General features: G+C 45.1%; 3 long non-coding RNA genes across 4 annotated transcripts in view; 1 reads left to right on the top strand and 2 right to left on the bottom strand.

Annotated features, from left to right (window-relative positions):
- Nucleotides 1-221: 221 nt before the first annotated feature.
- Nucleotides 222-6124, top strand: LOC148220322 (uncharacterized). Its single transcript, XR_015798908.1, has 2 exons — nucleotides 222-2028; nucleotides 2477-6124. It is a non-coding gene; the product is annotated as an uncharacterized LOC148220322 (long non-coding RNA).
- A 6613-nt stretch (nucleotides 6125-12737) lies between these two features.
- Nucleotides 12738-17495, bottom strand: LOC148220321 (uncharacterized). The gene is made up of 2 exons (XR_015799001.1): nucleotides 17428-17495; nucleotides 12738-14563 (listed from the first exon to the last, which is right to left on the bottom strand). It is a non-coding gene; the product is annotated as an uncharacterized LOC148220321 (long non-coding RNA).
- Nucleotides 17496-17791: 296 nt separating this feature from the next.
- LOC148220319 (uncharacterized) overlaps nucleotides 17792-21896 on the bottom strand; it is a 41341-nt gene continuing 37236 nt past the window's right edge. For both annotated transcript variants that reach the window (XR_015799102.1, XR_015799103.1), the window contains one exon: nucleotides 17792-18516. This is a non-coding gene — a long non-coding RNA (uncharacterized LOC148220319). The remainder of the gene's footprint in view (nucleotides 18517-21896) is intronic.

Here is a 21896-nt window from a genome sequence, read left to right as displayed (position 1 = left end):
GCGATGTCCAAAGGCAGGGAGCGTGGATCTCAGCGCTGGGATGGTAGGGGAAGATGCCGGAGCAGAGCCCAGGTTGTCTTCCCACTCCAGGAGCCAAGCGAGAGAGAGTCCCCCGCTCCAGACCCCCCTATCCCACCTTTCCTTTTCCGGTTCCCCCCCCCTCCCCCTCCAGCCACCCCCCTACGAGAGAACATTATCTGTCGTTTTAAGGTGTAGCCACAATTACTTAGCATAACAATGGGAGAAATTCCACAGAAAGAAAAGCGAAGCATTCAACCCCCAACAGGGGAAGGAATTTGACCATCGATTTTTATATATGCCAAATAGCCCAGAATCACTATTTGGGAGGGATTTATTGTCAATGTTAGAAGCAAAGATAATACTTGAAAAAGGTAGAGTAAGATTGGAATTTCCCGAGGAGAATATTGCTAAGCTGTTTGTAGTGAAAGAAGTAGAAGCAGTAGAAATACCACAAGAAATAGAGCAAGCTGTAGTACCATGGGTATGGGAAACAGGAGTACCTGGAAAATCAAAAGCGGCACAACCGGTTGTAATAGAACTAAAAGAAGGAGCCTCCCCAGTAAGGGTAAAACAATATCCTTTGAAATTGGAAGCACGAATAGGAATAGCACCCATGATTGAACAATTTCTTAGCTTAGGAATTTTACAGGAATGTGAGTCAGAATTCAATACTCCGATATTCCCAGTTAGAAAGCCAAATGGTAAGTATAGATTAGTTCAAGATTTAAGAGCAATTAATAATATCACTAAAGATATACACCCAGTAGTAGCTAATCCGTATACATTGTTGACAGCTGTGTCGGAAAAGTTTAAGTGGTTCACAGTGATTGATTTGAAAGATGCATTTTTCTGTATCCCCTTGGCACTTGAAAGTAGGAAATACTTTGCTTTTGAGTGGGAGAACCCAGACACGGGACGCAAGAAGCAGCTCACCTGGACGCGTCTACCACAAGGATTCAAAAACTCACCAACTATTTTTGGAAATCAATTGGCTCGAGAGTTAGAAGAATGGAAGATGACTCAGGTAAAAGAATCACCTTTTTTATATGTTCTCCTACAATATGTTGATGATATCTTTATAGCCTCCGCAGAAAAGGATGTTTGCCTTAGACTCACCATTGAATTACTTAATATGCTGGGACAAGCTGGATACCGAGTATCGAGAGAAAAAGCTCAGCTGGTAAGAACCCAAGTGATTTACTTAGGCTGCGAAATTTCACAAGGGGTGCGAAAGTTAGGAATCAATCGAGTACAAGCAATTTGCACCATACCCACACCACGAAATCCACAAGAGTTAAGATCCTTTTTGGGCATGATAGGGTGGTGCCGCTTGTGGATTCCGGAATTTGGACTGAAAGCAAAACCCTTGTATGAAGCAGCCAAAAGCCCTGTGTTTCAGTGGGGACAAACGCAAGAAAAGGCATTTCAGAGTCTGAAACAAGCTTTAAAGGAAGCCCCAGCACTAGGATTGCCAGATCTCACAAAACCTTTTCAACTATACGTAAATGAAAGACAGAGACTGGCAATAGGGTTTCTCACCCAAAAATTGGGCTCATGGAAATGCCCGGTGGGGTACTTCTCAAAGCAGCTAGACTCTGTAAGTGCCGGATGGCCCAGTTGTCTTAGGGCTGTGGCAGCAACAGTGCTCCTAATTCGAGAAACCAGAAAATTGACTTTGGGAAAAAGGATGGAAGTATTTGTTCCCCATATGGTCATTGCAGTTTTGGAACAAAAAGGGGGGCATTGGCTCTCGTCGAGTCGCATGTTACAATATCAGGCACTCCTCCGAGAACGGGATGACATTGAATTAAAAATAACCAATCATCTTAATCCAGCAGAATTTCTTAGGAGCAGCAGCCAGGAAGAAGGAGGCGAATTGACACATGATTGCGTAGAAATCATTGAACAGGTATATGCCAGCTGGAAGGACCTGAAAGATGAGCCTTTGGAAAATCCGGAATGGGAACTGTTTACAGATGGATCCAGCTTTGTGGAAAACGGAATCAGGTATGCGGGATACGCAGTAGTGACTTTGACACAAATAATAGAAGCTCGAGCTTTAACCCCGGGAACTTCAGCCCAGAAAGCCGAGATACAAGCTCTGGTAAGAGCCTTAGAATTGAGTCAGGGGAAAAGAGTAAACATTTGGACTGATTCAAAATATGCCTTTGGAGTAATACATGTACATGGAGCACTGTGGAAAGAAAGAGGACTGTTGAATTCTCAAGGATCAGAAATTAAGCACAAAGAACAAATATTAGCACTATTGGAAGCAGTGCATAAACCTCAGGCAGTAGCAGTGATGCATGTAAAAGGACATCAAAAGGAAGAGGGAAAAGCGTTCCAAGGAAACCAGCTGGCTGACAGAGTTGCCAAACAGGTTGCTCGAGAGGTATGGACACAATTAGCTTTATTGCCAGTGCGAATTAACCCTGCCACTTCTTTTCTTGAGCAGAAACCATGGTATACACATGAAGATGAGAAGCTTGCTCAATTTGTTCAGGCCCAGAAGAATGAAAAAGGATGGTATGTCACAGCTGAAGGTCAGGTTGTATTGCCAACAAAAGTAATGAAAACAATTTTAGAAATCGAACATAACAAGTGCCATTGGGGAGCAGACGCATTGGTACAGTTTTTAAAACGTGAGATAATTTCCAATCGGATGTTAACAATGGCAAAACGGATTAACGCCATGTGTCCAGTCTGTATTAAAAATAACCCAGTGACACGAAGGCAGATACAACTAGGAAAGTTACAAGTGGGGCCGCAACCAGGAGACTATTGGCAAATAGATTTCTCAGAGCTACCAAAAGCACAAGGGTACCGTTATTTACTGGTGTATGTGTGTACCTTTTCAGGGTGGCCAGAAGCCTTCCCATGCAGGACTAACCAAGCAAAGGAAGTAATTAAAACTTTACTACGGGAAATCATCCCTAGATTTGGAATCCCATTAGGAATGTCCTCAGATAGAGGACCTCACTTTGTAGCTAGAGTAGTCCAAGAGGTAGCCAGAGTGTTAGGGATAGTTTGGAATCTCCATACGCCCTGGAGACCACAATCTAGTGGCCAAGTGGAACGGATGAATCAGACATTAAAAGGGCAAATTAAGAAAATTTGTCAGGAAGCGAAGATACAGTGGCCTCAGGCACTACCTCTAGCCTTGCTAAGAATCAGGATTAAACCCAGAGAAAGGATAGGAGTAAGTCCATACGAAATTTTGTATGGCAAACCATATCATGCTACAACCTACAAAGGGGACCCTCACTTAGTAGGAGATCAAGTATTGTTGAGTTACATTTTGTCTTTAAATAAAGTCCTTACAGCGCTGCGAGGAGCATTGCAGTGGAACCGGCCTCTGCCCTTGGAGAATCCTGTCCATGACATACAGCCAGGAGATCAAGTATATGTGAAAAACTGGAATATGGAACCCTTGAAAGAAGTATGGGACGGTCCTCACCAGGTGATCATGACTACCTACACGGCAGTGAAAGTCCAAGGGATCGAAAACTGGATTCACTACACTCGAATCAAGAAGGTCCCGTCAAGATGGGAAGTACAGCCTCTGTCAGCAACAAAGCTGGTGTTCAGGGCAAGGCCTTAGTTCTTTTAACATTAGTCTGTATAATGCAGGTGGGAGAAGCGTTTGTTAAAATTACAGTTCCGGAGCCAGATGTAATGGTGCCTGAGGGTGCGGGAGTAAATTTAACCTGTTTGTTTTCTGACAACCAGAGAACTGGATTAAAAGAAGTACATGCAGCCTGGAGACAAATCACCACAGACGAGGTATTTACAGAAGGAATTGTGACACTTTGGGATATGGAACAGCAAAGAGGTAACACCACATTGACAATATCTCATATGCAAGCTGATCAGGTAGGACAATTCTCATGCATTGTGCGGATTAGAGAAAGTTTTGATTATGGGAACATAAATGTAGGTATTCTAAAAGAGAATGGGAGAACACGGCAGGTGACAGAAGCTGGAAAAACACAACAAGAATTGGGACAAGAAAATTTAATAGTGGGATTAGTTAGGGATTTTGGACAAGTACAAAATACTACGTCCATCACTGCATGTTTACCTTTACCTAAAGCGGCGGGAGATCCAATACCATGGGGCATCATTCCCGTTGGGGAAATGCCTCCAGTAACTATAAATGGGACAAAAAGATGTAATAAAGAAGTACGGAATCATACTAAGATGATAGAGGAAACCTATACAGTTCGAGGGAAATGGTCAACACCGGGACAAAAGAGTGAGTGCCTAAAATTACTAAATCCAGTTTTTACGAGAATTGGACGGTTCAAGAATGTAGGATGGTGTACTTATGACATAAGACAAAAAAGACAAAAACCAGTCACAGAATTTTCTTATGAGATAGTATGTCAAGAAGGGAAGGAAGAATGGGAACATTGGAAAACGATTTTGGGTCCTAGTTTGTTAGAACCTTACAGTTACATAGGACCAGTACATTGGTGTGTCGAATGGTCGGGCCAGAGAGAGCAAGGACATCTAGGAGTGTTAGGAACTGAAACAGTAAGACGGGATCGAGTGACCCTCACACCTAGCTGGAATTGTAGCAAAATCATCACCTGTGATACCCCTGAATCCCAAATTGGTTTAGTGCCAGTACGGATACTATTAAAATGGGGCTGTGAATGTCAAAGGTATAATCATACAATAACAGGTGAAATAAAAGGGGCATGGAAAGACTGTCAGACGACTACCATCAGGAGTCCAGGGCATTCAGTGTGGGTAATGGGGTACGGACAGTGGACTACTCATATGCCTATTAATGGCCCGGTCACACAGATTACTTTAGGAGTCCCTACACTTTGCCCTTTTTGGAAACAGTCTAAATTAACGCAGAAAGAGATGCAGTCACGAACAAAGAGAGAAACAAATGAAGTGGCAGAAGAACTAGGATTGGGAAATGAAGATGAATGGCATGAACCCTCATCAGGAGTTAAATTTGGATGGGTATTGGAGTCCTTGTTTGCACCAATTTCTACATATAGAAACCGGGAGATGCTGTACAAATTAGTAGGACAAACTGAGAGGCTAGCCGCAGTTACAAAGAAAGGATTTAGGGATCTAAACTTACAGTTGCAGGCAACGACAAGAATGACAATTCAAAATAGAATGGCATTAGATTTGCTTTTATTAAAAGAACATGGAGTCTGTGGGTACCTCCAAGGAAAGGTTGACCATTGCTGCGTACATATCCCAAATGTCACAGAAGAAGTAGAAAAAGACATAAGTCAATTAGAACAAATTGAAACAAAAGTGCATGAAGTCCAGGAGGAAGCTGAACATAACTGGGTAGGAGCACTGTTTAGCTCCCTAGGAATCCAAGTCTCTGGTTGGATATCATCAATTGTACAATATGTAATAATGATTGTATTGATTATTGTAGTATGCATGATTATGTACAGATGTCTTTTAGGAATGATTGCCAGAGAAGGAACTCATACTCGACGTGTTATGAGAGCACTGACCCGGAAAGAAGTAATCCTGCCAACTCGAAAAGAAGACTCACCATCCTACTTAGAAACCATAACTTGAAGAATTGAGCATCCTTGCAGAAAATCTGAAGAATGCTCAAAAGGGGGGAGTTGATACCAAAATAATGAGAAAAAGGACTAATGTAGATATAGTAGTAGTCATGCTAAGGCTTAGAAAACTGCAGTTCTCAGACAGGCCCTGGGAACCAGCCCTGGGAATGAGCTGGGGACTGTGGAAACAATAATTAAAGATAATTAAAGAATTTAGTGGAGCATATAAGAACATCTAGAAACTTTCAGGATAAGGCTAAAGTATAATAATAAATAAAGGGTTCTGGTGATGGGAAAACATGCAAGGGGGAATTAAAGGGGGGTAGCCTATAGTTTTGAATAGACAAGCATGCAAAATTTATAACTTTTAGGAATGATATCTACAAGATTTATGTATCTGTATTGTCTTGAAGAATGTGTACCTCTGCACGTGGACTACTTTGTAAAAAGGTATAAAAAACTTGACGAAAAAGGGAACTGTGGGACCCTGACTTTGGACGCTAGTCCGCAGGTTCCCCGGGCCCTGAATAAAGCACCGCATAAACTGACACTCTGTTAGTTTGTGTTCTGTTTGGGGCATCGGGCAGCAGTTGGGGCTGAGATCTTTAACTGTAGTACTTAATACAGAAACCGGTTTTTGCTCCAATGCTGCTTTTTTTGCTTCTTTGTCAGCCAGATTATTCCCCCTTGTATGGTAGCTTGTTCCTTTTTGGTGCCCTCTTATGTGGACCACAGCAATTTCAGTGGGGCCCCTAAGAGCCTCTAGTATTCTAACAATTAATTCTTGATGTATCAACCCCCGTCCTTGAGTGTTAATTAACCCCCTTTCTTCCCAAATTTTACCAAATGTGTGGACTATGCCATAGGCATACTTAGAATCTGTATATATCGTTCCTTTTTTACCTTCTAAATAAGACAATGCCCTATAAAGAGCAAATAGTTCACAAGCCTGAGCGGACCATGCTGCGTTTAAGGGTCCGGATTCTACTAATTTCAATTCTTCTCCTCCTACTATGGCATATCCCGATTTTCATTTTCCTTCCACCACTCGAGAAGATCCATCTATAAACAATTTTTCTCCATCCTTAAATTCAACTTCTCCCAAGTCAGGTCTAATGTTTGTTTGTAATTCTATAACATCCACACAATCATGTTCTAAATTTTCTCCTGGTTCCCCATATAGGAATTGTGCAGGACTTTGAGCAGTTGTTGCTTTTAGTTCCAAATCTGGGGAAGTGATTAGAATAGCTTCATATTTTAATATTCGGGCATCAGTTTACCATTTCTCAGTTTTGATTCAGAATTCCCCTTACGTTATGAGGGGTGTGGACCACTAGGGGTGCCCCAAAGGTAATTTTTCGGGCTTCTTCAATTAAAAGTGCTGTGGCCACTAGGGCCTGGAGGCATGTGGGCCAACCCCGACTGACAGGGTCGAGCAGTTTAGAATAAAATCCCACTGGCTTTCGACTGCCTGCCCATTCCTGGGTGAGTACCCCATATGCTGTTTGATCAGAGGTATTTACAAATAACTGAAATGGTCTCTCCAAGTCTGGGAGACTGAGTTCAGGGGCTTGAATTAAAGCATGTTTGACCTTTTCAAAACTTTTATCATCCTCTTCTGTCCATTTTAGGCAATTAGTGGTAAGTTTTTCATATAGAAATTTTACTTTCTCACTAAATCCCTCTATCCATTGATGACAATATCCCAGTAATCTCAAAATTTTCCTCACTTCTTTTTTGGTTTTTGGAGGTCCCAGACTTGAATATTCCAGAGATTCTATTAGGATCCAATTTCTTTTTCCCTTTACTTAGCCAATGTCCCAAATATTTTACTTCTGGTTCTGTGAACTGTAATTTGGCTTTGGATACCTTCAATCCCTGTTGTCCCAAGAAGTTTAAAAGTTTTATAGTCCCATTTCTAGTATATTTCTCGTCTTTTCCTGCTATTAATAGATCATCTACATATTGTAACAATTTCACCCCGTCTGGTGACTCAAAAGACTGCATTAATTCTTCTAGGGCTTGTCCAAAGAGATTAGGGGATTCTGTAAAGCCCTGAGGCAATACTGTCCAACGCAGTTGTTGTTTCCTGCCCTTATCAGGATCTTCCCATTCAAAGGCAAAGTAATCTCTACTACTTTCCTCTAATGGGCATGCCCAGAAGTCATCTTTTAGATCTATTACACTATACCAAGTGTAGCCAGGGGACAACTGGTTTAAGAGTGTGTAAGGGTTTGCTACTATGGGAAATTTGGTAACAGTTCGCTGATTTATAGCTCTCAAATCCTGTACCAATCTGTAATTCCCGTCTGTCTTTTTGACAGGCAGAATAGGAGTATTATGTGGGGACATACATGGTTCCAAAGCCCCTTGTTGCAAAAGGTTTTCTATGAGAGGCTTAAGGCCCCGTCTCCCTTCCAGTGATATTGGATATTGACGAACTCGGATAGGCAAATCGGGATCAGTGATTTTCACTTTGATAGGTTTCATTTTTAACTTCCCTATTTCTCCAGGGGTATACCACACCTCAGGACATATTTGCTCCTCGTCCTTTTGAGTTAAAGCAAAAATTTTAAGCTGACCTTGGGATACTTCAATTTTCAAATCTAATGCTATTATTAAATCCCTCCCCAATAAATTATTTTCTGCCTCTGGCAGTAACAGCAGATCTTTTAATTCAATTTTGGTTCGGGTCTCAATTTGCACATTTTTAATAATAGGGACCCGAAATGGTTCACCTTTTGCTCCAACCACAAGTGCTATTTCTCTACTAGGTTTACACCCTTTTGGTAGGTGTTTAATTGTGGATTTTTCGGCTCCTGTATCTACTAAAAATTCCACCTCCTCCCCCTGGGGACCAATCTTTAATTTTATCAAGGGCTCTTTGGATGGTATGGTCCCTAATACATACAGCCCCTGACACCCCTATTCATCTTCCTGGAACATTTTTTCATCCCGTATCTGTTCTTTACAATTTTTCTTTATATGACCTTTCTTGTTACAGTAAAAGCAGGTTCGCCTTGGTGAATTATTTCCTGCTTCATTTCCTTGTTTTAGTGGGGGTTTTCGTGGTTTCCCTCCCCCTTTATGCTGGGTTTCTTTCTGTGTTTCACGAACTGCAGCTATAAAGATTTTTGCTTTTGCTTTCTGCTTCTCTTCATCCCTCCTTACATAAACTTTTTGTGCTTCTCTTAGCAATTCTTGTAACCCCCGATCTTGCCAATCATCTAACTTTTCTAATTTCTTTCTAATATCGCCCCATGATCGAGCAACAAATTGGGTTTTGAGGAGTGCCTGACCCACTTGTGTATCAGGGTCTATCCCGGAGTACATTTGGAGATCTTTCCTCAGCCGCTCCAACCAGTCAGTCGGGGATTCGTCCTTTTTTTGTTGTTCACTAAAGGCTTTATTAATATTTTGTCCTTTAGGAACTGATTCTCGGATACCTTTAACGAGTATCCATCTTAAGTCCATCATATTCTGGCGATGGACATAATTTTGATTATCCCAGTTAGGATTACTTAATGGCCATTTCTGGTCTCCCCTAGGTCCAATCTGATGCTCCCGGTCCCATACCCTCATTCCAGCCTGTCTGATCATTTCCCGTTCCGCCGTGGTGAATAGGATACTTAATATAGATTGTAATTCCATCCAAGTATACATACTTGGTCCAAGGAATTGATCTAGTCTCTCCGATACCCCTATAGGATCTTCTAATAGTTTTCCCATTTCTTTTTTAAAGTTTCTCACTTCCCCTGTGTTCAAGGGAACATTTACAAATCCAATTTGAATGCAACCCCCTCCCTTTTAATTATTTTAGGTCCAAATCAGAGGCCTTCAGGCAGGAGATGTGGGGATAAGGGTAACAGTTCTTTATTGATATCTAACAAGGCAGAAAAACAACAACAGCTATAAAAATTGACAACAGAACAGAACAGTACAGCTCAGCTCCAGTCCCTTTTGGCCGCAGGCCGTCTCCCTGCGCTCAGTTACTGGTGCTGTGGGGGCAGGGTAGGTCCCATGCAGTTGAAGAGGGGCTGGAGTGATGGTGGCGGCGGCCCAGGGGTGAGAGGGGATGGGAAAGTAACTCCCCCTTTCACGGTGTCGGTCGTGGTGCTCAGCAGGGTGTCCGGAGATAGTAGGGTGAGGTGGGAGAGCAGCAGAGAGATGTCCACGGCAGGGATGGCAGGGGAGATGCCAGACCGGAGCCCCGGGCTGTCCTCCCACTCCACGAGCCAAGAGAGAGAGAGTCCCCCGCTCCAGACCCCCGTCCCACCTTTCCTTTTCGGGTTCCCCCCCCTCCCCCTCCACCCACCCCCCTACGAGAGAACATTATCTGTCGTTTTAAGGTGTAGCCACAACTACTTAGCATAACAATGGGAGAAATTCCACAGAAAGAAAAGGGAAGCATTCAACCCCCAACATACATGCATTTGGAAAACTATGGGAAAAAAAAGGTTTATTAATCTGTAGAGGAAAGACCTTAGCTCAGGAGAACTTAATCTCTCGCCTATTGGAGGCAGTGAATTTACCAAAAAAGGTGGCAATAATCCACATTAAGGGGCATCAGGCAGGATGGTCGGAAGAGGCAGTAGGAAACCGACTGGCTGATGAAGAAGCTCAAAAAGCTGCATTGTTGCCAGAAGTCTCTAAGATCCTGCCTTTGCTTCCAGTAACTGCACCGCTGCCAGAGAAACTCTCTTTTCCACCAGAGAAACATGAGATAATTAAAAAGAGTGAGGCAGAGGAAAGAAGAAAATAATTGGTTTACAAAGGATGGTAAGCAGTGGATACCAAAAGTTCTAGCCTTACAATTGTTAAAACAACTTCATGAAGGGAGTCATTGGGGCTCCCGAAGACTGGCAGAAGCCTTCCTCAAAATGAACACTGCTGTTAGTCCCTTTAGCCTGGCAATGCGAGCTATTAAAGTTTGTTTGACTTGTGCTAAAACCAACAACAAAGTTACAAAGGAACTAGCCGGGGAGGGAGGCGTTGGCCAGTATGTCCCTTCCAGAGATGCCAGGTGGATTTTACTGAAATGCCTCGAGTGGCAAGATTTAAATATCTTCTGGTAATAGTATGTCAATTAACCGGGTAGCCAGAAGCATTTCCAACTGTTTCAGCAACTACAGGATCAGTTATTAAAGTATTTTTGAAACAAATAATTCCAAGATATAGGATGGTGGAAGCAATAGATTCAGATAAGGGAACTTATTTTACAGGAAAAATTCTTCAAGGAGTTATGACTGCTTTAGGGATACAGTGGAACCTCCATACCCCCTGGCACCCATAAAGTTCGTGTCAGGTTGAGAGAATGAATGGAGAAATAAAGAAACATCTCCTGAAGCTGGTGATAGAAACTAAGATGCCGTGGGTACGGCTCCTGCCCCTGGCTTTAGCAAGAATAAGAGCCAGACCCAGGGGAGATATTCAATTATCTCCCTTTGAATTGATGTTTGGAATTCCTTACCCTTGTAATTCTCAGCCTAGTGGGGGGATAGAGATAAGTGATGTGTATTTAAAACAATATGTGGCTCGGATACTGTCTCTTGTGAAATCTCTTCGACAGGAAGCTCAGCTGGCACAGACCTTGCCTTTGGACTTTGCTGTTCACAACATCCAACCGGGACACTGGGTCCTAGTTAAGGAGTGGGAAGAAGCACCACTGGTGGCGAAGTGGCGTGGACCTTTCCAGGTGTTGCTGACCACAGAAACAGCCGTCAAGACAGCTGAACACGGGTGGACCCATCACACTCGGGTCAAGGTCTCTGCAGCCCCAGAGGTTTGGACATCTCAGCTGGAGGAGAAGGATGGGAAGCCGCGACTGACACTCGGCAGGAGTGGACTGGAGCAGTAGCCAATGCGTCGACATCGGGGGAAGCCTCGTGTGCCCACCCACAGACTGCCTGCTGAAATAGTTTGTGTGGGCATCCCTCCTCTCAGATCTCCAGTCATTGGGGGCCAACCCTTGCTGTCATTGTTTTCTTTATGTTAAGCTGTTTCTGTGCCTTCACTTGCCACAGGTGGTGTGAAAGACAACGTGAAAGTAAAAATTAAGTTAGGAGATTAGATTACACCATCAGAATGTTTCTCTTAATAATGTTCCCTTTATATTATCAGTTAGGTTAGGGCCAAGAATGGGAAAATAATTTTTTTGACCTTAAGAGAAGAAGTAGCAAAAACCTTTAACCTTAGCAATTGTTGGGTCTGTGGAGGGCCAGGAGAATCTGAAAACTAGCCATGGGTGGCCAGCCCAGTAAAACCTAAATAGTGGATTAGCACCCTGAGTAAGGTCCATAATGGAACAGGATTTTGGGATGAAGAAGGAAGTCCATGGCGGCTTCATTCTTCTGAAAAAGGCACTTATTGTCTAAATAGGCAAATAGATGACAATAGAAAAGTGGTGAAACAAATAGCAAAATGAATAAAAAATTAGCTCATGTGCCAGTCCAAACATGAAAAGGATGGGAATGGGACATGTTTTCTTGGCTATCTGGTGGACTATAGGTTAAACAACTGCTTTTTTCCTCTTATGTGCTGTAGCAACTCTAATCCTTATGCCAGGCATGATCCCTTGCTTTGTACAACTTATTCAACATGTGATCAAAAGGATGCAAGTAATAGCCACGCCTACTAATCCAGAGATGGTTACAAAAGGACAGAAATTGATGTCACTCCAAATAATTACAAAACCAAAAAGGACTCAGGAACAAGAAATTAAGTCAATGATACCTAAAGTTTGTAAAGGCAATTATTAAAAAATAAAAGAGGAGGGATTGAGAGGAATGTTGAATTTGTCTTTACAAATGAGTTGTGGATCAGCCTGTAGATAAGGCTAGCACTGAGAGATAAAAGAAACAATGGGATGAATTCCACTAATTGATGAACGGAAAAAGATATTTGCCTTTACAAACAAACTGTAGGATGAAAGAAGCAACGGGGGCAAAACTATGAATTCTATAAAAATTAAATTTAAAAGGGAGGGTTATAGATTAGAGGGGAATTTCAGGTATCAGGCGTTCCGGGAGGTCTGTGCCTCTCAAGTACCTCAGCCAATGGGGAAAGAGAGAGGGAAATGCGGCCAGGAAAATAGGATAAAAAGGAGGCTGCTGTGGTTACTGTGCTGCAAAGAGAGAGAAAAGACAGCAACACACACGGACCTCTTTTGGGGAAAAAAGGCCAACTTTATTGTACGGACATCCCATATTTAAAGTGTGTTATGTGCAGCTAGGACAGGACAGTAGTTCATTGGACAATTGGGAAAAATATCCCTGGGACAGCATGTCCGGATGCCCCACGGGAAAGACACCAGGTGTTAATCTTTATTATGAATTCCCTTCTGTTTTTCACCATGTTATAACTCTGGGAGACTGCCTCCCTTAACTGAAGCTGTAGTCAGCTTGTCAGCCTGGGAATGGACCTGAGAGACAGGAGAAATCCAGGCCTGAAAAAGAATTTCCAAGCTGTAATTCCCTAGCTCTGTGAATGTGTGTGTCCACAGGTCCCCCTTTATTTTAAAGAAAAAGGTGAGGAGAAGTGTTTGTAATCTCTTTGCAGGGCCCTTTGCAAAGGAGAACAAACATGACTCAAATTACCTGAAAAACATTCCCAGGAGGAGTCTCTGAACCTGGTTGTCCTGGGGTACAATGCAAAAACGTGTATTCTATCACCATCTGTTAAAATGTGGGAGGGGTGGTGATCCTTATCTCTGTGGGAGATATCCTCTGCTGATGTGCCATCTGATAAGATCGGGGATGATCATCGTTATCTATTCACAACCCATCCTTCCTCCAGAAGATATATTCTGTTAATGGGCCATTAAGTCCTATTGTGTGACTGATAAGATTACATCATCCCATTGGGAGATGCCCCAACCAGGGGCAGGAGCCAAGCCTTTCCTACCTAGATAAAAAAACTGGGGTTTGGGACCCGAGGGCAGACCTTTCTACTGGATCCCAGAGGAAAGTCGGACCTTTTCCACATCATCGCTGGATCTTCGGAGGAAAACTGCACCTTCTACAGAAGCACTGCTTCAACGGAACCACATCCTTCATCCAGGAGGACTGCAGCCACCATTTATACGGACTGCTACCAACACCCTGACTGACAGGGTGTCAGGTTGTATTTCTGACTGTGTTGGTGGTTGTTTCTTTTATATTATTGCATGTATTTTATTTTTTCTCTTTTCTCCTATTAAATTGTATTACTGACTTGGAGTCTCGCACTGGTTTTACTTTCAAACCAACACACTGGTGTTTTTCCCCTACAGAATCATATCCAATGACAAATAGGAAAAAACACATTAACATTATTTCTAAACAGTTCTAAACATATCTAATAGTATTTCAATTGGTTTCAAAAAACAGTTCCACTACGAGCAGATAGGTGTTCATCCTCTGTTTGTAGAGGGGCCATCAGTCTGGTGGTCAGCCTGCTGGTCAGTATTTGAAGGCTGTGCATTGGCCACATTCTGTCTCGGCCGTCGCAGATCAGGTTGGACACATCTCGCAGGCAGCCACCCTACCCCGGTATCTGTTGAGACGCAAGCATACCCATGACCCCAAACAATAAGATCACGCGGGCCCTCCTACCTATTCGTGGTCAGGTCCCGTATAAAGACCTTTGCTCAAGGCATTCGTATCTCATCCGAGGCCTGTAATGACGAGAAATGATTCATAATAACAGGATTATCAGAATCTTTTTGCACAGTAAGATGATTTATGGTGTATTAAGCTTTTTCTAATCGGTTGTGTGGTGTTTCCCCAGCCATTCCCCTTTTCTGTTTATCTAGAACACGTTTTAAGGTGCCATGAGCGCATTCAACAATGGCTTGGCCTGTTGGAGAATGTGGAGTGCCAAAATTATGTGAGACTCCCCACAAAGTGCACACCATCTGTGGGCGCTGATCGGAGATATTCATTGTCCAAAAGACTTGTGGTGTTCCTGTGGAGCCGAAACCGCCGTCTTTCCGGTCTCAATGATCAGCCCTGGGAACATATGAGGGAAAAGGCACAAGTTGGGTGATACAGGTTCCTGCCAGGATAGTGACAGGAGGACATGGAGTAGAAACCATGGCACAGATTTGTCCTGTGAAGTCAGCATCAATGACCCCTGGGTGGACGAATATTTCCTGGATGGTGGCACTGGATCGACCCACGAGCAGTGCACTGAGCCCATGGCCCAGAGGACCAAAGGCATCCAGAGGGATCTTGTGCACACCGACAGAGTCTAGGACAACTGTGGCTGCTGTGTGCACAGCCACGCCGGCGGAGCCCCTGGTGCGGGCTGCATGCTGACTGGGGAAACCTATGCCATTGCAGGGTTCTGGGGTGCCATTTCTGTCTGAGCACCACACCCCTGGGTGCTCGTCAGCCCATTTCCCTGTTCAGCTACAGGCTTCTTGGTTTTGCACTGATTAGCATAATGTCCTGTTTTTTTGCATTTAGCACACAGAAAAGTAGGCATGTTAGCCTTCTGTTGCTGTTGCTTCTGCTTATTGTTATTATTTTTCCCATGCTTTTTCTGACCACCTCCTGACATGTTTTGATGATGCCACATGGCAGCTGCCAAAGTGGAAATCTCATGATCTATGGTTCCCACCTTAGCACATGCCTGGATCATCTCAGTCAAAGAGGGGTCCCCTGGCATAGCCTGGATGATTTTTAAACAATCAACGTTAGTATTGTCCCTAGCCAGCTGTTTACATAACAACTGTCTTAGGGCATCATCCTCAACCTGCTTCTCCAAGGCAGCTGCAATTTTCTCAACAAATTGTAGGAAAGGTTCTCTGGGACCCTGTGTAATTTTCACATCTTTTTGTCGTGGGGCAGCAGCTTCCATTGTTTTTAATATGGCTGCAAGCCCTATTTTTTGGCACTGTTCTAGAATCAGGGGGTCCCAGGTGGCTTGCATGTCAGGGCTAGCGAATTGATGTCGACCCATCAAAGCATCCGTCCCCACAGCATATCTAGGATCTGGCCGGGGTCGCTGCATATTCTCAGCAGCAGCCCTGTCAGCCATCTGTCTCCAGTTGTCCTCAAACAGTCTAAATTGGACAGGCTGGAACAGCACCTGGGCCAGATGCTTAATATCATAGGGTGCTAGTAAATCGGTATTCAACACCCTAATAATTTGCATTACTTGTGCAGAACCAAGCCCATATTTTGCTACCTTTTCCTGTAAATCTTGGACAACACGCCAAGCTATGACGTCGTGCCTATCTGCCTGCCCTGAGCCAGGCACAGCCTTGAAGACAGGAAAGGCCTGAGGTCCCCCAGTCCCCTCAGGGACCGGGTTGAGCTCAGCTGGATCTACCTGAACACCTTCCTCCACCCAGAGAACACCACCCCCTGGCATTTCCAAACGTTCTAGTAAATCCCAGTCTCCTTGTTGCAATGCTTTGACTTTTACTGCTTTCCAGAAGCTGTGATGATTCTTGGGCCGGACTGTGACTGAACACGGGGGTAGGGTCCACAGGCTGCTCCGAGGGGAAGCTGAGGGACCAGCACAGCGTCGACTGTCTGATGCGAGTCCTCGCCTTCGGAGGAGGGTCTGCTGTGCCTCTCCACTCGAGGCGCTGGGCTGGAGTGACGAGAACGGTCCCTGTCCCATGGAGAATGGTGCAGCAGACACAGGCACAAATGCAGCGGCGCTTTGCATGGTCCGCAGGGGTAGGTTTGTTGATCGAAATGCACAGAGTTCCGGCAGCAGTCCTGGTGCACCGGGGGGAGAACCCTGTACTTCCGGGTGGGCCGGGTGCATCATCGGGGGCGGCACGTCAGACATCACAGCCCCGCCCATCGCCGGGGCGGGCTGCTGTGGTTCCACCTCCAGAGGCGGTCCAGGCTGCGACATCACCGAGGAGAGGGCGGGCAGCACCGCCTTCACCTCTGCAGCTGGCACCACCTGCCCCGCCTCTGTGGACGGACCCATAGGCGACAAGGGAGCCGCCTCTGAGCACGCCAGAAGGGGAGGGGGGGCCGCGCCGGGGGGGCTCGCTGCCGCACCACCCACAGGCACGGCCGCCAGGAAGAAACCATCTCCGCATGTCCCCCGCCCCGCGCCCGTACCACCCTGCGGTATTCCTGGCGCTGCAGCCTCCACGCCCGCCTGGGTGGCCGTGAATCTTTCCAGTGTTACATGCACATTCTGCATAACTTGTTCTGTGATCAGGGCTGTGATCTGGCTCAGCAGATCTGTCGAAATGGATGACAAACATGCTGGTCCAGCCGGCGAGGGGGCCATGGGACGGTCGGATAGCTGGCTGAGTGCTGACTGTCCGGACCCCGTGCGTTGCGAAAAGGAGGGGGTCGAAGGCTGTGAGCCCGACGGAAACGAATGACCAGCCCCGCTCCCTCCTTCAGAGCCCAATCCCTCTAAAAGTGCGGGGGAGGAGTATTTCGGCTGGATATAGTCATTTGGGGAGGGATACACCGGTGGAGCAAAATCCCTCGGCGATCGGTAGTTTGGCAGGGAGACGGGATTTTCGTGGGGAATGCCCACCCGCGGAACCTCCAGACAGGGCGCGTGGGGGGGGGGGGGGTCTTCCATCTCCTGGTTAGCAAAGGGGATACTGAAGTATCTGTGGCTAGCAGGGCACCCCATAGACGCTCCCCTAGCTGCCTCCATGATTCTGGGGAAAAGGCTTCTTTGGGGTCATTGGAGAAACCATGCTATTTTGCCCATGCCAGTACGGCGATCAAATCTTTGTCTCGAATCTGGGCTTCCAAATTCTCTAGGACCCCTTTCCAAATGGAGAGGACAGATTCCTCTTGCTTAGTTAAGCGGTTCCCCATTATCTAACTGCTTTCCCAACTAATTGCTTAGCCGGGGACAGGGAACCAGAGAGTACCTCAGCCGTCCGGATTTCCGGTTCGCTGATGCGTCCGCGCGGTCTCCTCGCGGTGCCGCTCCGCTGACTCCTTGGTGCTGCGTGCCGGGCGCTGTGCGCCGCACGGCTCCGCAGCTCTCTACGATGCCTTCGCTGTCCTGTGCCAGGCGCCTCAGCTCCGCGGAGCCCCACACTGCTTCGCGGTTCGTGCCGGGCCGCCCCGATCCAGCCCGCAGCTCCCGACGCTCCGCTCCCGGAGACGGTTGCGATGCCCTGCGGTGGTCCGGTCCGGGCACGATCTTCATCAGGTCCGATCTCGGTGGACACCTCCAGATGTGATTACTGCACTACAAAGAGAGAGAAAAGACCGCAACACACACGGACCTCTTTTGGGGAAAAAAGGCCAACTTTATTGTATGGACATCCCGTATTTAAAGTGTGTTATGTGCAGCTAGGACAGGACAGTAGTTCATTGGACAATTGGGAAAAACATCCCTGGGACAGCATGTCCGGATGTCCCACGGGAAAGACACCAGGTGTTAATCTTTATTATGAATTCCCTTCTGTTTTTCACCATGTTATCACTCTGGGAGACTGCCTCCCTTAACTGAAGCTGTAGTCAGCTTGTCAGCCTGGGAATGGACCTGAGACACAGGAGAAATCCAGGCCTGAAAAGAATTTCCAAGCTGTAATTCCCTAGCTCTGTGAATGTGTGTATTCACAGGCTGCGTCCTCCAAAAATTTGAGAGATCCCAGGGGAATGTCCCATGGCCTCTCCCTTTATTCGAAAAAAGCAAAAAGGACTCCTGGGTCTCCTTTTTGGACATAAACCTCTGGTGTTTGTGGATTAATTTTCCTGACATAACTTAGGTGCTAAAGCAGAATACCACTTTTATACAGTTACTCATGAGTCTCTGTACCAGTCCCGAGATTCTTGGGCTCTGAGACCTTCTAGACTGCAGCTGGGCCCCCTCCCCGGAGTGCCAGGAGGGGTTGGGGGAGGGGGGCAGAAGACGGGTGTTCCTCCAGTCCAGGGGTTTTCCAGATGCCTTGAGATCCCTTCTCGGGGTGCCAGCACTGATGCCTTGAAAGGCTAACCTGGAACAGAAACTAGACAGAGCAAAAGGAATAAAATAGGCATTTATTGAAAGGATACACTTTGAGCAGTGCAAGAGCCTGACTGGGGCTACACCCAAATCAAATCCAAGATGGATTCCGGTTACGAGTTTTTACACTTTTATAAGTTTTGGTTCATCTACATATTGGGGTAAATTATACAACCACAGCCCCAGATTATGAAGTATCAGCCCCCTGGCTTGCCCCCTTTCCCTAACCGTTGTTTATGCTTCTTGGGTACCAGTTGTTCTTGATTCTCTAGCTAGGAAGGGATTGTTTTGTCTTAGTACCCTGTGAAGAGAACTTACTAATACCTAATATGAAGTTTCAGAGTCACACACTAAGCAGCAGTGTAGCTGTCGTTACCTGTGTCAGGTCCAATCTGCCACGATGTGACCAGATAGGTTGCCTTGTGAGAGACAGCCTTTCCTGGAGTTTCAGGCAGATTTCAGCCACAAGGTACTAAGATGCAAGCAAAGCCTAATATGAGGCTATCAGCTCTTTTGTGAAATCAGGGTTGCAAGTGCGTCTTAGCTAGCAGAGAAAGAGATCGAGAGATGCCATCGAGGAGATTCCATAGAATCTTTATTTCTTCTACGAAGGGGGTCCTGTCCAGCAAATCCAATGGGTGGGGTTCTAAGGGGACTTTTATAGGTTTTAAGGGTTTTGTATTTGGACTAGTAAAATAAGGAATTCTATAACTAATAAATCTACAAAATATTTTAGGGAAAAGAACCAATTATCTAAGAGAAAAATAGACCACTAGAATTACAGAAAGATAAAACAGGGGTCTACAGAGGGGTGAGATACTTCTTGGTATTAGTCACTCGAATTCATCAACTTCTTATCTAAGGTATCATGTTCCACGGGGGCCTCTGTTGGGGGTTTGCCTTTTCATCAGAGATGGTCTCTGCTCCCTCCACACAGCAGAGAATCTGAAAAGGCATCATTTTCCCCCCTTTAGAGTCTTCAGGGACTCCTCTCCCTGAGCAGTGGAAGAAAACCTCCAGTGGCCAACTGACCAAACCCCCATATCCTATCTCCCTCCAGTGTTGGTAGGAAGGGCAGAGGGGTTAAGGGGAAAAAGCTGGTTTTTTAAGGGTTTTTTTTACTTCTCATTATCCTCCTCTCACTCTGTTAGTAATAAATTCAGTTTGTACCTCTAAGCTGAGCCCGTTCTGCCCTTGGAGTGTGTGATAGGTTGACTTGGGAAGAAGAGACTCAGAGAGAGATTTTCTCTAAGAGAATTTCCTCTGTGGGGGTTGGGATACCTGCAACAGCCAATTAGAGAAAGTTAGTTCGCTCGGTGAACACACATTTTGAAGGAGGTAATCCGGAACTGGGGCTCTTTGTTTTTCCGGCGGCTGAGCAGGTAACATCAACCCGAGCTTCCCCCTCCCCCGTACGGGGGGGGAGGCTCGGGAGGCCGCTTGGGCCCCGTTTGCCAACAGGGGGACCCAATGGCCAGGGGGAGAAAAAGTTGTGTGATAAAACCTTCACAGTTTCTTCTTCCACGGGCTTGCGGCTCTGGCGTGGGGGGGGAGGCCGACTCTTGCTGCTGTCGGACGGGCCGGGCCTGCCCAGGTGGCCATGAGCAGTGTGGGGCTGCAGCCCAGCCCCAGAAAGGCTGATTAACACCTCAGCCGCCCCCCCCAGCACGGCCTGAGCCTGGCCCAACTTTTGTAGTTGTGTTAAACTTTAACTTTTTAGTGCTCAGATAAGATTTGCAAAGCCTCCAGCCTTTCCTTTGAATATGAAAGGAAATAAGAAAATTTCTGAAGTCAGTGACGTAAAAGCTAAGTTTTTAAAATAAAAGGAGAATAAGAAGATGCTGAAATAGCTGAAAATCTTTTTGTAAAATTGTAGGGATGAACTGATGTACTGAATATTCCTATAAACCATGGAAAGAGACATGGGGGGATGGAAATGTTCCATTTAATAAATGATTTGACTAAAGAGCACCTGTGTTGAGAATTTCTGTCCTGAGAAGAGGATTTCAGTTTTCTAAAGATGAAGTCTGAGCAGAGAGAAAGGAAACAGAAAGAATCTTTGCTGTCGAACATTTCATTCTTAAAAGTAATACCCCATGAGACAGACATGGCCCACATGTACAACTTTAGGACAGCTGTAGAGTTGGGAGGAGCGTCACGGTTGCAGGTTCCCGGGCGGATGCAAATCATGAAAGATAAAACCACAAACTGTCTTTTTCCTTCTTATGGGAAAAATCCCTACAACTTCAACAAGAAGAGGCTTCTCTCTCCAGAAGTGAACTAAGAAAGACTAAATTGGGGACTGACCAAAGTATTTGTCATATGTTTGCTTTGTTCTTATGAAAAGAGAGGGAAGGAAGGAGTGATCTGAAAATCTTATTCTGAATTTTTTCTTTTCCTTTCTCTTTGTTTGTGTAGTTAATAAATTTTCATTTATACTCTCTCACGTTTTAGGCCTGCCTTGCTCTTTTGCTCCTGGTTCCGTCTCACAACAGGAAAAATAAGTTTATTTAAATTGGCAACTCAAAACGTAGACATTAATTTAGTACATTGGCCGGGAAATCAAAATTAAACCAAGACAGAGTGTTTTCTCCTGGTCCTTAACTCATGAACTGTTCATTAATTTTTCTTTCTCTCCTCTGCCCAGCTGTGGCAGGGGAGGGTGAGCAAGTGGCTTTCATGTGTGCCTGGCATTGGGCCAGCATCAGTGACTGGTTGTCCTTGTTTTTTCTGTGCCTCTAACACAATTCCTACCTTTTCCTACACTTTAGCATTGCAAGAACCATGGGGGGAAATACATTAGAGTTACTATTCAGCCATACTAATAAAACAACTAACTTAACTGTTGGGGTTTTAAATCCCTATTTTTTAATATTCTATGTAAAATTTCTAAATAATGCCCATGCTAGTGAGACAACCGTCCCAAATTTCTGTGTTCACAGTCTCACCTGTCCAGCAGGTAGAGACAAAGTTTGGGAATCCCCTTTTCTTGTTACTGAGTTTGAACATGGTGTCGCTACCGGAATTTCACTATTTGTGTCCCTGTTCAGGCACAATTTGTAATGAGTAAAAACACGGACCCTGTTATAGTGCAACAGAATTGCTTTATTAAGCAAACTCGAATATTTTATGTGCTTTTTCTGTTTACAAGTTTAGGATCAAAACTATGCAGCCAGTGAGTAGGAGGTGAAGTAGAATGCAAGCAAACAGAAGAGCAATGTTTCTTACTCTTTATCGGAAAAACTCACTCACATATATACTCGGAAGACATTTCAAAGCAACTCATTAACGAACTGCTAATTAAAGCATTCTCACATAGATATTTATGGCTGGTCATGACTCTTTGGTATGCACTTTCTCATGCAGATGTTACGGTTGAACAGC

This window comes from Sturnus vulgaris, chromosome W (assembly GCF_052056855.1).
Source record: "Sturnus vulgaris isolate bStuVul1 chromosome W, bStuVul1.hap1, whole genome shotgun sequence".
Taxonomy (NCBI): domain Eukaryota; kingdom Metazoa; phylum Chordata; class Aves; order Passeriformes; family Sturnidae; genus Sturnus; species Sturnus vulgaris.
Note: the sequence above shows the minus strand (reverse complement) of the source record. Positions and strands in the feature narration are given on the sequence as shown.